Source organism: Phoca vitulina, unplaced genomic scaffold (assembly GCF_004348235.1).
Source record: "Phoca vitulina isolate PV1807 unplaced genomic scaffold, GSC_HSeal_1.0 scaffold5, whole genome shotgun sequence".
NCBI classification, from domain to species: Eukaryota; Metazoa; Chordata; class Mammalia; order Carnivora; family Phocidae; genus Phoca; species Phoca vitulina.
In genome coordinates this window covers 7718847-7734759 of record NW_022589708.1, presented here as the reverse complement: position 1 = coordinate 7734759, position 15913 = coordinate 7718847, and the positions used below count along the sequence as shown (strand labels likewise).

At 35.9% G+C, this 15913-nt stretch overlaps 2 pseudogenes; both read right to left on the bottom strand.

Moving 5' to 3' along the window:
* Positions 1 to 3363: 3363 nt before the first annotated feature.
* Positions 3364 to 3948, bottom strand: LOC116631272 (annotated as a pseudogene).
* Positions 3949 to 14775: 10827 nt separating this feature from the next.
* Positions 14776 to 15486, bottom strand: LOC116631271 (annotated as a pseudogene).
* Positions 15487 to 15913: the final 427 nt, after the last annotated feature.

Below are 15913 nucleotides of genomic sequence, written 5' to 3'. Positions count from 1 at the left end.
AACTGAAGGTTTGATGGAAAAATTTACACATATTTTAAAAAATAACATCTCATAGCCAAATGCTTCCAGTGAAGATCATTTGCAGCCAAGCAGTTTCCTGATGACAAAAATATTAAAATATCATTATGTCATCTATTAATAAAGTGCTACTTCTGCAATTTTTTGACACATTGAAGTAGGCTATCTGTGTGCATTATGCTGATAATCACTCATGTGTTCAGTATTTATAATCTGAATATTCATCCTAAATGGGATTCTTTACACTCTTACTATTTATTTTTATTTAGTTATTTCATGTGAAATATTATAAACTGAAACCATAACGTGAAAATGTTACAGTAATAAATACAAAGATATTATCCTGTTTTTCTCAGCTGAATACACAGACATTTTAACACTATTTTTCTGAGTATAGAGGAATTTTCCTCACACTTCGATCATGGAGGTATTTATTTAGTTGTTATTGGTGATGATGGAGGTAATGACTGTTGGTATTGCATATTTAGAATCCCCCACTAAAGTTTTATATTCTATGGAAGGCATGTTTCTGGGTTATAAACAAATATTATTAAGGAAACTATGTATGGTAATTTTGCTTTCTTTTTCCTTTCAATCATTATAACAGATCATAGCTATCAAGTTCTTGTGATGAGACACTCAAACGCTGTTCCTGTGCTTTATATTGTAGGTCCCAGTGTCCTGCTAGAAAATAAGATAATTAATTATTAAATTTTAAAATGCAATATTATTTAAAACCCAGTGATAAAAAGTGAGCTAAAGCCTTGGCATTGCAGGTCACATTTCCCAAGTTCATGTATTACCTATTCATAAATTCGGGTCTTGGGCAAAATATTGCTTTTATTTTTTTTCCTTTTCCTTTTCTTCTTCTTATTTATTTTCTTATTTTATTATTCCCTGACCTCTCATCATGTCACAAAACTGCCTCAAAGAAGTCAGCCCCAAATTGGACCGAGGGGGGGACAAATCATCCCCATTTCAATGGGAGAAGCTCTGCTTTTAATATATTTTATATCTGCAATTCCTAAGATTTCCTCATTTTGTGATTCCATTGTGTTTACATTCTACATTCCATGATTGTAAGTCAGTCAGCATATATTTATGAATCTAATAGTTGAACGCTTTTCAATAATGGATTTATAAGTTTTTGTCTGAACATTTATTTGTTTGATGCTTTGCTTGTTCCTATGACTTTGTTTCAACAATCATTTAATAATGTAAGTTAGTGATATATAATTTTTTTATTTAAAAATGTGGAATTCATTAAAGGCAATATAAACAGTAAAACTGGTCACATCAAGTTTGAGATTTCCATATATAGCTCATATAAAAACTGCAAGCAAAAGCAAGTTTGAAGTTATATTTGTATGATTACTTGAGGAACATAATTTTACTAAATCAATAAATTCTAACCACTCTTCTGTGTCAACAACCTTTGTGGGATAGGCTACATTTTCATCAGTAAGATTGGCATTCTTTAGTAGTGTTTCTGATATAAGAAATTATCAGATTGGCAATTGCAAATTGGTTGGATTAAATAATCTTCAAGACTTGCCTAACCCTAAAGTGCACAGATTCATACAGGTGTCCTCCAATAGCATGTAATTCTTGGTCACAGAAAGAATTATTTTCATAAAATTAGAAAATTTTATTTATGAAACAATAACACTAAATTTGATGTTAAAATGAACAAATTTCTACATACTACCGAATACAGAAGAAATGGAAGAGAAATGCTATACTCTTTCTTTTCTTTTTCTCTTTGTTCCTTAATTCCAAGGAATATCACTTTTTTTCTAGAGATAGAGAGATTTGACCATTTCATAGCATTTTTCTTCCTAAATCCTCAAGGAGCAAAATAGTTATACTAGTCATGTAAAATTGCATGGAAGGATCTGAAAATATATATTCATAAAGAAAAATGTTTGAGGGTATTGGATAGGAACTGCTAGATACCACTTTTCTTATAAGTATTTGTAATAACTCAAAAATTAATGTTAATTTATTTGGATATTACATTACAGATTTCTCTGTGTTTTACAGTGAAAATATGTACCTAAAGTAATCAAAAAACTCTGGATGCTAAAATGTAAACTTTTTTGGTTGCAAACACATAGTCTTTCTAGCATTAACTCCATCTAGATGGAGGCAGATGTGGATTACCACTTGAATTAGCACTTGAATTAACAAGGTACTGCATGCAACATAAGCTATTGTATGTGTTGCTTGAATTAGGATGCTTTAAAAACATTGTATGTGTTGATTTTTGAAGCTAAAGGAGGCATGTAAAGGAGCCCAGTTTTTATTTCTTAAATACATGAATTCATGAATAATTAAGTTAATAAATGGGTATTTGTAACTGTTTACTGGCATAATTCTAAAGACCAAGGACTCTGGAATGAGATCACATGTATGACTCTATTAGTTTCTGAATCTGTAATATGGGAAATATCTGTCTAATCTATTTTCCCAAAGAGGTAGGACCTTAGGATACTAATGGCAGGAATTCATTTAGCACAATTTGGCCAGAAAGGGGAGCAAAGATGTTTGCAGGGGCTGTGGTGCCTGAACCAAGGAAGACAGCAACTTGTGGCAAAATTGAGTGAAAAGTTGGGCAGATTGACAAAGTAAGTTGTCATTCTCAAATGGGAAGGCAGAGAGCAAGCCTCTCTGTAGAGTTCAGTGGATAACATGAAAGAAGATCACAGAACAACTAAGGATCTTCACAGCCTTTTTGGAATTCTAGGAGTTCCTGCTGTGGAACAGCAGGGCATTACTAAATGTACAAAATCAAAGGTGGTAACATGATGTAAGTAACTAGTTAATTCAAAGCATCACAGTCATGACCTTGTTCACGAAAATCCTTAGCTTTACATACAAATGTTTTGCCTCCAAGACAATATGTTTCTTTCTTTTTCTTTTCTAGCTTGATGGTTTCTTCTTTATTGATGTGCCTCCTACCTTCCCCCATTATTTAAGTCCCTTTCAACTACCTCCAAAAAAGAAGGTAGTGAAAGGAAGGGAATGGTAGGGTTCTGAGTCCTTTGGGCAGTCAGAAAGGGAAAGGAAACAAAACAATCACTGGATGTGACAGAGATTGACAATTAAGAAGTCTAAAGCAGAGTTGGAAATGTGGTAAGAGAAAGGGAAGAGAGGAGAGTTACGAGAGGCCACCTCCCCCATTAATCCTCCTGGTAAGAGGGGCTGGAGGAAAGCCTCAAACATTTGGAAGTGCAGGTCCTGAAGAAAGGAGGTGGTGGCTGAGCCTGAAGGAGGAGTAGGTCAAGGAAGGGGGGCCACCTCTCTCTTTGTAGAATGGGACCCCCCACCTCAGGGGCAGCAGCTTCACAGACCCCAGACACTTTCATCACTGTAGGTGATGTATAGAAAGAAGTCTTCATGGTGTCCCTGGTATAGTTGACCCACTGTGGCACTGGTGGGTGGAATGACATTGTTGACAAAGAAAACAAGACAGCCTTAGCTCAGAGATGAATTTGCTCCCAGATCAAGAAGTAGAACTGACCAACTGTAGGGGCACCTGGGTGGCTCAGTCAGTTAAGCAATCAACTCATGATTTCAGCTCAGATCATGATCTCAGGGTCATGAGATCGAACCCTGCATTGGGCTCTATGCTCAGCAGGGAGTCTGCTTGAGATTCTTTCTCCCTCTGTCTCTGTTCCTCCCCTCCCCCCCGCTTGCATGAGCTCTCTCTCTTTCTCAAATAAATAAATCTTCAAAAAAAAAAATAAGTGGAACTGACCAACTGTGAGATGAGAAGGCATCAGATATTTCTTTCTCTCCAGGTCTCCTATATGAGCTTTGGGAGCCTTTTCTACTATCATCAGAATCCAGTCCAGGTATTTCTTTCAGATCTTCTCACCCTCAGAGCAGCATGTATGTATAAAGCTCCTCTTTATACATGAACTTCATCTTCCCAAGACCTGGGCTGAACCAGGCTGAGCTGAGGGAACCTGGGGGGTGGGGTGGGAGTGGAGGGGGCCAAGGCAATATGTTTCTAAGTTCACTGCAGATTACTCCTCATAATGCGCCAAAGGAAGATTCTTCTATGTTAAAAAAAAATGTGTAGTAAGGTATGATTGAGAGACACCCTTTTGAGTACAGTCCCAAAAGACAGAGTTATTGATGTAAAAGCTCTGTGTAGACACAAGAAGACATAGTAAAATAATAATAATAATAATAATAATAACTCATTTTTTTTCATTTGTGAGACACTTAACAGTAAATTGCTTACTTTTAAAGTATCCTGAAAATGTACAAAAGGGAAAGTAGCTGAAAAAGTATCATCATTTCTACCATACTGGTAAAGAAAATCCAACTGAATTTGAAATGGTTATAGCTGACTCATGTGTGAGTCCTACAGGAGAGGCTCACAAAGAGTAGAAAATATGATGTTCATGTTTCTGTTGTTTGTAGTGTAGCCATCAATGAAATAGGGAATAAAAGTGAATCAGAAGAAAGAACATGCTATTCCATTCACTCATTCATTCATTCACATTTATTAGTGTTGCTTATATGTAACTTGTATCGGTTTGGAAGTTTTATTGCTTTGATTTGATTTTGTTTCATTTTAGTACTTCAGAGAAAAGTGTTTTGAGATTTCTTCTTCCTTCTTCTTTCTCCTTCCTTCCTTCCATCCTTTCTCCTTTCCTCCCTTCTTTTCTTTCTAGAAATGTCTTCTTGTTTATATCTTCCTTATAGAAATATATTTTTAACTAAAAGCGAATAACAAGGAGACAAGAATATGCAATGGGAAAAAGACAGTCTTGTCAACAAATGGTGTTGGGAAAAGGGACAGCCACATGCAAAAGAATGAAACTGGACCAAAAATAAACTCAAAATGGATTAAGGACCTAAATGTGAGACTTGGACCATAAAATTCCTAGAAGAAAAGATAGGCAGTAATTTCTTTGACATCATCCATGGAAATATTTTTCTAGATATGTCTCCTCCAGCAAGGGAAACAAAAGCAAAAATAAACTATTGGGACTACATCAAAATAAAAGCTTTTTCCCAGTAAAGGAAGCCATCGACAAAACCATAAGGCAACCTACCAAATAGGAGAAGATATATGCAAATGATATATCCCATAAGAAGTTAATATCCAAAATATATAAAGAACTTATACAATGCAACACCCAAAAAATTGTCCAATTAAAAATGGGCAGAAAACATGCATAGACATTTTTCCAAAGAAGACATACATATGGCCAACAGACACATGAAAAGATGCTCAACATCACTCATCATCAGGAAAATGCAAATTAAAACCACAAGAAATATCACTTTATACCTATCAGAATAGCTAAAATCAAAAACACAAGAAATAAGAAGTTTTGGCAAAGGATGTGGAGAAAAAGGAACCCTCTGGCACTATTAGGAGGAATGCAAGTTGGTGCAGCCATTGTGGAAAACAGTATGGAGGTTTCTCAAAAAATTAAAATTAGAATTGCCATAGGATCCAATAATTCCATTACTGGGTATTTACTCAAAGACCATGAAAAACACTAATTTGGAAAGCTACATGCACCTCTATGTTTATTGCAACATTATTTACAATAGGCAATATATGGAAGCAACACAAGCATCCATCCATAGATGAATGGATAAAGAAGATCTGAGATATATATATTTATACATATTGGAATTTCATATGTGTATATGGAATATATATATATATATATATATAATGGGATATATATATATAATGGAATAATATAATATTATGGAATTTGTATTTTCTATATTCCAAATTATTCCATATATATATATATCCCATTATATATATATAATGAAATATTACTCAGCCATAAAAAGAATGGAATCTTGCCATTTACAACAACACAGATGGACCTAAAAGGTATAATGCTAAGTGAAATAAGTCAGTCAGAGAAAGACAAACACCATATGACTTCACACCTATGTGGAATTTATGAAACGAAGCAAACAAACAAATAAAAGGGAAAACAAAGAGACAAACAAAAAACCAGACTTCTAAATACAGAAAACAAACTGGTGGTTGCCAGAGGGGAGGTGGGTGGGGGGAGGCGAGTGAAATAGATAAAGAGGATCAAGAGTAGAAAAAAAAAAATAATAACATCAAAAACAATATCTTTGGCATTTTATTTTTATTTGGACAATTATTTCCATTGGATTGCTCACTGTGATACTTTCTTAAACATGTAAATAAATAATTTATATTTTTATTTATTTTTATCCCTTTTCCATTTATAAGAAGTAATGTCTCTTGTCTATCTGTATGCATGTGTGTTTGCATGTGTGTGCATGAGGAGGTGTCTGTGGGTGTTTTGGAAACAGAGGTCACAGAACCAACTGGATTTTGGTTTCTTAAACTCAATATCTATTAAAATTCTCCAAAAAAATAAAGTTCTCAATGATATCAATAGATCCTTGGACACTACATTTTAATCATTCTTACATGCTTGAAAACATTATTTGTGATAATTATGAGATCTTATAGTTCTTCTGAAAAAAATAACCTAACAAAATTATTTTATTATTATTTTTATTACCACAAATTAAAACCTGTCAACATGTATGGGTTTTTTTGCATTTTCCCACCCAAGTCTATATATAATTTTATATTCTGAATTCTATTTTAATATTTCAATAGGTCTTTTTCAGAGCAGTTTTAGTTTCACAGCAAAATTGAGCAGAAGGTACAGAGATTTCCTATATTTCCCCAGTCCTACTCGTGCATATCCTCCTCCATTATCAATATCCCCCAGAATTTTAAAATTTAAGGGACGCCTGTGTGGCTCAGTCAGTTAAGCATCTGACTCTTGATTTCATCTCAGGTCATGATCTCAGGGACATGAGATCAAGCCCCTGATCCCTTTGCCTCTCCCCCACGCAAAAAATGAAAATAAAAAATAAATTAAATTTAATGTTCTATCATAAATACTCAAACACCTTTCTGTTATATTTTAATTATTTTAATTCAAGTGTGCTCTTATGCTAACTTTTGCACCATAAACTATTGAATCAATCCCTTATAATAGTAAATAATCATTTTCACATTTAATAACCTATTATTAAATTCCTTCCTAAGAATAAACTCTTACGAGTTTATATAAGATTCAGTCTGTGGTGAACATCTATTTGGCCCCATTATGTATGCAATTTTAGCAGAAGGATTCTATGGCTATACACACATGTAGCATTTTCTTTATATAGCCATAAATTAATTTTAATTTTGGCTAATTCAGTAGATAATGTGGTCTTTTTAAGTACATTTCAATTTTTGTATCTCTAATAACTCATTCAGAGAAACTATTTTCCAAATGTTACCTTATTTTATTAAAAAAACAACAAAACAACCTACACCTTGAGAGGTTTTAAAAGTTATTAAATTTTGTGTATATATAAATGAATCTGTTATACTCTTAAATAATCTTATTTGTACAAGATGTGGGTTTAAATATCAGATAAAAGCCAATGTAGAAATTGGAGGGAAGATAAAAGAACCAAAAATGCAATACACAATTAGCTGTGGTCTATTGAAGAGAGAAGGCAACTGAGATCTCAGTAAGATTCGTATTTACTAAAAGATTCAATGAAGTTTCTAAAATACTCATAATTAATTCAATTTAGCATACCATTTCCTTGACTTTTCCTTCATATTTGCCTGCTCTCCAGAACCTCTGGGTCACTCTATGTTTATTCTATCACTGTGAATGTCCTGCTTTACCCAGGTGGCTTTTCATTGGATGACCCTGGAATTAACACAAAAATGGTGCCATCAAGATTAAGGACAAAAAATGGGGAGCCTTATCTTGAACTATGTAAGAAATGCTTCAGACCGTCAATCACACACACACACACACACACACACACACACGCACAACAGCTGCACAACAGTACAATTTCTCGCAGCAATATTTATAAATTATGCAGTGATAATTATAGTGGTAGTTGAGAAAAAAAAAAGAGTATAGCACCAGTCATAAAAGTGACAAGAGTAACATCAGAAGAATGTCGATAATTCTTAATAATTTCAGAAAAGAAAACTATTGAATTTATTTATTAGTATATGTTATAAAGCTGAAGGAGATTTTAAAGCATTTTAGGGAAAGTTGGTTTTCTGCTTAAAAGAATATTGATTCTAGAAGTTTGTTTAATTATCCAGATTTTACATGACAAGAAATAACCAACTTACATTTTAATTGTCAAAATATGTTTTTCTTGACTTTTAACAATAAAAAATATTGACATTGATTTTAATTGCCAGTGTGCTATAAAAGGTATCAAGAAAAAGCTAAAACCAACGGCTGGTTTTACAGACCCTCTGACAACAGGACTCAACACACCAGTTAGGAAAAAGCCAAACTAAACATGATTCTCTTGAACCTGCTCTGAGGTTCATTAATTTTGGTGGAGTCAGGGAAGGAGAGAATTACGAGGCCCAGGGATTTGGGGGGTTAATGTATTCTTCCTACTATCCCGGGCTTTATACTCAGCCTCATTATCCAAAGAGATTCAGTTAATGTCAAGAGTTATGAAGGAGCAGGAGAGAACATTCATGGATGGGTGGTTTAATACGGGGCTATGTGCCTATGATATTTGTCCAACTTCTACATGGGTAAATATAAAGCATATGCATGAATAATGTCTAATACTTGCTGTATCACTTTATTCTAAAGTATCAGGTATGTTTGTTTATTCTCATAATTATATGCTCAAGCTTGATAGATTATAATGTAACTCGTGTTTTCGATGTTTAAAGAGACATCCAGGCTAACTGTTTCAAGTTTAGACCTAATTGGTGTGTCAAATTTTACCTTTTTCAAAGAGCCCTGCCACCCACCTTGGGCATTACACAATTATAGAGAAGCTATTTAAGACAAGACAAAGCACATCAAGGGAAGAAGAGATGGGGAAGAGAAGCAGATGGACCAAGGACAATTCCTTGGGGAATGCACGTAGTTAAGAGGCAGAAAGCGTAAATATAATGTAAGATACAAGAGTTAGAAGGTGCTATAGATAAGGGAAAGGAATAGGATTACTTCTTCCAGTGAAGACAGGGTAAAGGGCAACAAAATAGGGGCAGGGTGCTCTTTAAGAATCGGAAGGCTTATCTAAACAGAGAATGATGACAATATGCAGGAATACAAGGGCTCTTAGCACCAGGGCACAACTGACAGACCGACAAGGTCAGGGCCACAGAGTAAGGAATAGTGGTGTGTCGCAAGGTGAAGATCAGAAAGATATAAGGAAATGAACATGTACAGACGGCTGTTCTACAGTCTCTATGGCTAAAGACCACCAGGAACAAGATTGAATGCAAAAATTTGGAGAAAATTCAAGTGGGCGTAAATTAAGATGACCCGCTCTGCTTATTATTCTTGGTCCTCTGCCCTGTTACAAATACTCATTGCAAACCCATCTTTCCAGAAGAGAAATTAATTACATGACTGTTTCATATTTGAACATACTGGGGAAAATAAAGATCATCTCTAAAAAGCTTTCCTAATGTACCGATATAGTATGAAATGAAAATCAGAAGAAAGTCAACATTTTTTTTTTCTATTCCTTTGATGGAGAGAGGGGGGAAAACAGAAGGCTTTGACAAAGAAATGCTTTTACTGTTCAAAGGGGACTTGTTTAGGAAACTGAACACATTAGCATCTGATGCTTGAGCTTTCCTTTCAAAGTGAAATTAAGCTGAGTAATAATAATTTCCTCCCCTCTGACTTCTTCAAATAAATACATTCAAACATAAAACCTTGCATTGTGGCATGAGGCTTACAGCTAGCTAGCTTCTTTCACCTTTAATGAGACAGGGGCAAACCAAGGGGTAAGAATGATATGTTAATGAGAGGAGGAAGCTGAGACAGTCCCAGGATGTAAAGAACTTTTATTCTTTGGGATTGTGTAGAGAGTTTCCTTTACCTGTTAACCTCCCTGCATTTCTGTAGCACATAAAAGAACATATGGACCTCCAGTTGTAAAGGCACTTTGACTTGGGTATTTATACTGCTTTGCCAGGAATTTACATTTCATTGAGGTAGAGTCAACCCTCAGGGACTGTCTCCTCTGTCTCTCAGACTGTAAGGCCAAAGACATGCTTTGATCAGCTCCTCTCGCTCTGACCTAGGATCCCTGGCAGCCCCCTCATTCCTGATGCCTACAGACTTGTTTATTCCCCTCCTTTCATTGAGAAATTTACCGCCTAGACTTGAGTCTCCCTCTCCAACCCACATTCTGTTTGCTTTATTCCAACTACTCAAACTAGACATCTCATGTTATTCTTATATAGAACTAATGTTCACTTATATTTACTCATGTAGTTAAATAAAACAAAAAATTCACCAGTGTCTTTTGTGTCAAATCTACATTCTGAAACCATTTCCCCTGTTTCTGAAATGTGTCTTTCACAAGTTTCCTTTAGTCAAAGTGTGTTGGTGATAGACACTTTTGGGTTTCAGATATCAAAACTTTTTAGATTTCGTTCCTGATTGGAATTTCGAAGTTTAAGTTGATGACTATTTTCTCATAGAACATTCAAACTATTATTTTACTGTTTCTCTGCGTTTGTGGATGCTGTCAATGAGTCAGCTGTCAGCCTTATTGTTCTTTGTAGGTGATCTGTCTTCTCTCTCCATGAGTGTTTTTAATTTATTTTCTTATTCCTTGAGGTTCTTTCGTTTCAACGTGAAATGTCTAAGTGTGGATTTCCTTTTACTTGTAGTTCCATGCTTCCTGGATCTGAAGTTTGTGGTCTTCCTCTCGGTAAAATTCTCAGACGCTATTTCTTTGCATAGTGCCTCTTTTTAAATTTCTTTCCTTTCTTTCCTTGTGGAAAGTTAATGAAGTATGTACTAGAATGTTCCTATTGTCTACATAATTTATAGCGTTTGTCTCACAGTCCTGTATGTTTTTCTGTATTCTGATGGCTTCAGGGATCTCTCTCACTCTCTTATGTCTGATCTTGGGTTTCAATTTTTCAATTGTAGTTGTCTTTTAGAGGTATTCTTTTCATTATTTTCAAAACCTGTTGGTTTATGTATTAAGTGTTGCTCCAATTTTCATGACTGTCTTTCTCAAAAACATACCAAATATGCTTATTTTGTGTTCTGTGACTGGTAACTCCCCGACCAGAAGTCTGTGTGGGTGTGCCCTTCGCTCTGCGGTGGGTACCAGCTCTCACCCATGACACCACATCGGCTGCCTGGGCTGTGGGGGTGTTTGCTAATCTTCCGCCGTGAGCCCAGATCTTCCCGCTGTGTCTGTGAAGATTCTTGGAGGCCTAGATTGCAGTTCATTTGTTTGTTTTTCAAAAAGGAGTGCCTTTTACTCCTGAAAATGCCTGAGGGTACTAACAACATGAGCTCACTATAAAGGAAGTGGTTTTCTTTGGATTTTTGGAATATACAGGTGACATGAAGGTGCACCTCAAAACCGCATGATGGATGGATTTTCAGGGGGATTTTTTTCCCTTCTAGCTAGAACTAACGTTTAGAATAATCAGGTGTGCATTTTACCTTCTTTCTTGATTTGTTCATTTTTTACCTGTAAATGTGAATATAATCTTTATGACCTCAGTTTCATGCGGCCAAATCCATCAGCTTCCCCCCATCCTATTTATAGACACCTCTCCCACTCCCCCGAGCTAGAAAACTCATCCATCCTTGACCCCTGTAACTCCCTCACTTTCCCACATCCAATGACTGTGATATGGTTTGCATTTTAGTCCTTAGGCATAGGGTTATATCTCAGTTTACCAAATGCAAACAAGTCCACAACACAGGGCTGATTTGCTTCTGGATGATCCAGTCCTGTATATATGCTTCTTCTACAAATCATATTATGAGCAAAAGGTTCTGAAATGAATAATGAAGTCCCATAAACCAGAAATTTTCAATGTCTACCACAGATCTCAGTGGTTTGTTCATGATGAAATGTAGTATTGTATCCTCTGCCAAAGATATAATATAAATATCTACTTATATGGTTCATTGAATGCATAAGTGCCCCATCATTTCTGAAACTTTTATTATTGCTATGGTACACTTGTCATTAGGATAAAAGTTATGTTGCAATCATGCAACCGTGATGCTATTAATTTATTTCCTGTCCCTCATAGCTTCTGCCATCTCCAGCCATAAAACCAGTTGGGAATCTATTCTGGCACAAAACATACATTTATGAAACCCATGGTATTTTGTTTTTTGCTCATAAGCCATATATTTTCTATTCAGAGCATCTCCTGCATATCTGCATATTTACATTTCAATCTGAAAAAGAAATTCTGAAATGTTAAAAATAATTTTGTCATTGTTCTTATACAATGAAGTAGTAACTGAACTTTTCCTTTACAATTAAAGTCACTATAATATCCCTGTTTTTAGGGTGAGATTCAGATATACTGCAAAATAATTTGTCTATATTAGTAATGAGCATTTTGGTTACTAGTAAGCCGTAGAGCCCACCAGCCTTACTACTCTCAAGGTGGACCATCTCTGTCTATATTCTTTGAATCCTAAGTCATCCTAAGAGCACCTAGCTCTAAGAACATGGGCTTTAGGATCACATTGCCAGTTATTATCCATCACTTGTAAAATAGGACAGTACAGGAACTTGTAAGTCATAAATTTTGACTGAGTCCATGCACATAAGGTGTTTAGAAGTTGTCAAGAACTGAAAGCAATTCTCAGTAAATGACTAGCAGCAGGACTAGCAATCTCTTAATTCCCATGGACTCCAATACAGTTAGGCACTTAAAATTTCGGGTCTAAATAATTCCACAAGGTTCTAAATGTATGATTTTCCTCAGTATCCTTTTACTGCTCTCTAATACGTCTACACATAAGCTAAATATTGCTTGTGCAATATTGTCCTCTGCTGAACCCTGTACTATCTCATCTCTTGCCTCTCAGCTCACATCCATATCATCCTTTATTAGTTATCTATTGCTGTGGAACAAATGACCACAAAATTTGTGGCCCATCTTTATTATCTCACAATTTCAATAGGTCAGGGATCCAGATGCAGCTTAGCTGGATCCTCTGCCCCAGGCTCTTTCACAAGATTGCAAATAAGGTGTTGACCAAGACTGGAGTCTTATTTGAAAGCTCGCCTGGGGAAGGAGCCTCTGCTCAATGTCCAGCAACATATAACATTTGTTGCAATCATACATCTCATAGCCCACTCAAAAATTCATTCTCGCTTCAACATTTCTTTATTGAGGGATGCATTCCCAAATATCTACTGTGTTCTTGTGTAAGATGTTATGAAGTTATGATGTCAGCTTGGCATGGAAAACTTCTTCCCAATTCTGGCCCCGGCTTCTGCCCTCCAGGTCGTACCCATTCCTTTAAGTCTGAGTCAAACTTCATCTCCATGGAAAGTCTTTTCTCCATTTTCTAGACAATCATTATTATTCCTTTTTCTCACATCTCCTTTTATTTTTGGAACTACACACTTTGCCAGTTTGATGTTCTTGGATTTGTTCATATTTGTTCATGGAGAAAAAGGTATTAACCAAATAATAAGCAACTTGAGTGTACCCAAAAAATAAGCCATGCCTTATTCGTATTTTGCACAACCCCTAACACAGCATTTAGAAATTTGATACAAATAACAACAACAGTAACTATTACTATTATTATATTAAATGATTTTCTAACTGATTTTCATCAGGGAGATCTTGTAATTTAGTATTAGAAAAATAAGGCTAGGGGCGCCTGGGTGGCTCAGTCGTTAAGCGTCTGCCTTCAGCTCAGGTCATGATCCCAGGGTCCTGGGATCGAGCCCCGCATCGGGCTCCCTGCTCAGGGGAGAGCCTGCTTCTCCCACTCCCCCTACTTGTGTTCCCTCTCTCGCTGTGTCTCTCTCTGTCAAATAAATAAATGAAATCTTAAAAAAAAAAAAAAGAAAAATAAGGCTATGTTCTGGTAGATGTTTGGAAAGCACTGATGGGGCTTTTTCTTTTTAATATCAAATTGTGTTTTCATTAATGCACATTTAAAACAAGTGCCATTTTTATTCTTTTTCTGAAAGAAACACTGCCAATTATGAGTAATCATGGCAAGTACAAATTCATGGCTTGAGTTTACAAACAACACTGGAAAAATTTCTTCTAAAATTTTGTAAAGAAAGGTTTATTTAGCACTGTGTATGTATTACAAAATGGTGTGATACAGTTTTAGCAAATTTAACTATTTGGGTTTCTTAGTGACAATAATGAGTGGTCAAGAACAGCGGAGAAAATCTCTACACAATCTCTATTCCTCTTCCTGGCCACCATCATTTTTTTATTTTATTTTATTTATTTATTTGACAGAGAGAGAGATATCACTAGCGGGGGTGTGGGTGGCAGGGCAGAGGGAGAGAGAGAAGCAAGCTCCTGGCCAAGCAGGGGGCCCGATGTGGGGCTCGATCCCAGGACCCTGCGATCATGACCCAAGCTGAAGGCAGACACCTAACTGGCTGAGCCACCCACGTGCCCCAAGGCCACCATCATTTTTAAAACATTCATATATACACATTATATATATTTTTTATATATTTCACATTTATATATGTGTATGTTTCTGTATCAAAACACATTTTAACAGACTGCACAGCTCATTTAAAGCTTCAGCTGACAGTCATACATATGCAAGATTTCTAATATGTCTTGTTTGTTCACTTAAATGTCCTCACTGGGATTCCAGTTTTCTATAATGGAAATGCAGAAGCCTTTCTTCAGTGTGATGTTAGATATTTAAACTCTGTTCACTCATGTTTTTCCACTAAGGTTTTCTTAATTTTTACCTTTGGATCTTCATTTTTATATGCTTCACTTGTGTCCTTTAGGCTAGTCTCAGGTAAGGCAGGTTGATATCTATATACATAACCATATGGCTGAAGATGATAAATGTGGTATAGGGTCAGCATAGTAGAAAGAAACCACAGGTTCATAACATTAACTAGGACCTTCTATGGGAGGATACTAGTTATAATGCTGGTACCAAAAGGTTTTGTTTAGATAACCTTTGTTTAAGTTGTGTTGCTGCCCAAAGGGATGGAAAATTTCTTTTCCTGTGGGATCTCTGGAATCTCCTGCCTCTATGTTTATGATTTCCATGCATCTCTCCAGCACTGTTTTCAGTGGAAGAACTGCTTGTGCATTTGTCCATCTTGGGTGCATCAACAAATCCCCAAAGCTTCTTTGCTCTGCATATATCCTGCTCCTCCACTCATGCGGCCGTGCTTTAGGTAAGGCTTAAATATTTTCCTGAAGGATATGGGTTTGTACATTGCCAGAAGCCACCTTAGATTCTCTAGTAAGATATAGGTATGGTCATGTCTTTCTTCTTCTAGATGATGGTCATGAACACACTGAAAAGCTTTAATTGTTTTCCAGTACCATTGGTTTCTGCCTTCTTTGGTGTTTAATCCCATAGTAAGGAAGACTTCCTTTCCTTCTGAACTCGTAAACCACATTTTATTATAATGCTCACCACATTTTATTATAATGCTGAGCCCAAGTAGCTTTGCTTCTTTAGGTTTTCCAACTGGAATTACATGAGATTAAGTTTAAGCATGGTGCATTTTCATGGTACCTCAACTTTCCTTGCAGATTTTAGGAAACCCAGTTTCAGGAAATGGCTTTTAAGGCTTGGCTGAGTGTTTTATCCTTCCTCTGCTGTTGGCAATTGGATTTTTATGTTCTCAGCTATTTAATATTTTGCAGAGAGAGCAGCATGACATGCAGCCTAATATTCATCATAGTGAGCTTCAGGCCAGGCATTCAGATAATAAGGCCCAAAGTCAGCTAGAAGGACAGAAGGACTTTAACACAGATGCCAGACAACATAAAGATGAGAACACAGGAAAGTGGATGTACCTTGATAATACACTGTGCTTATCC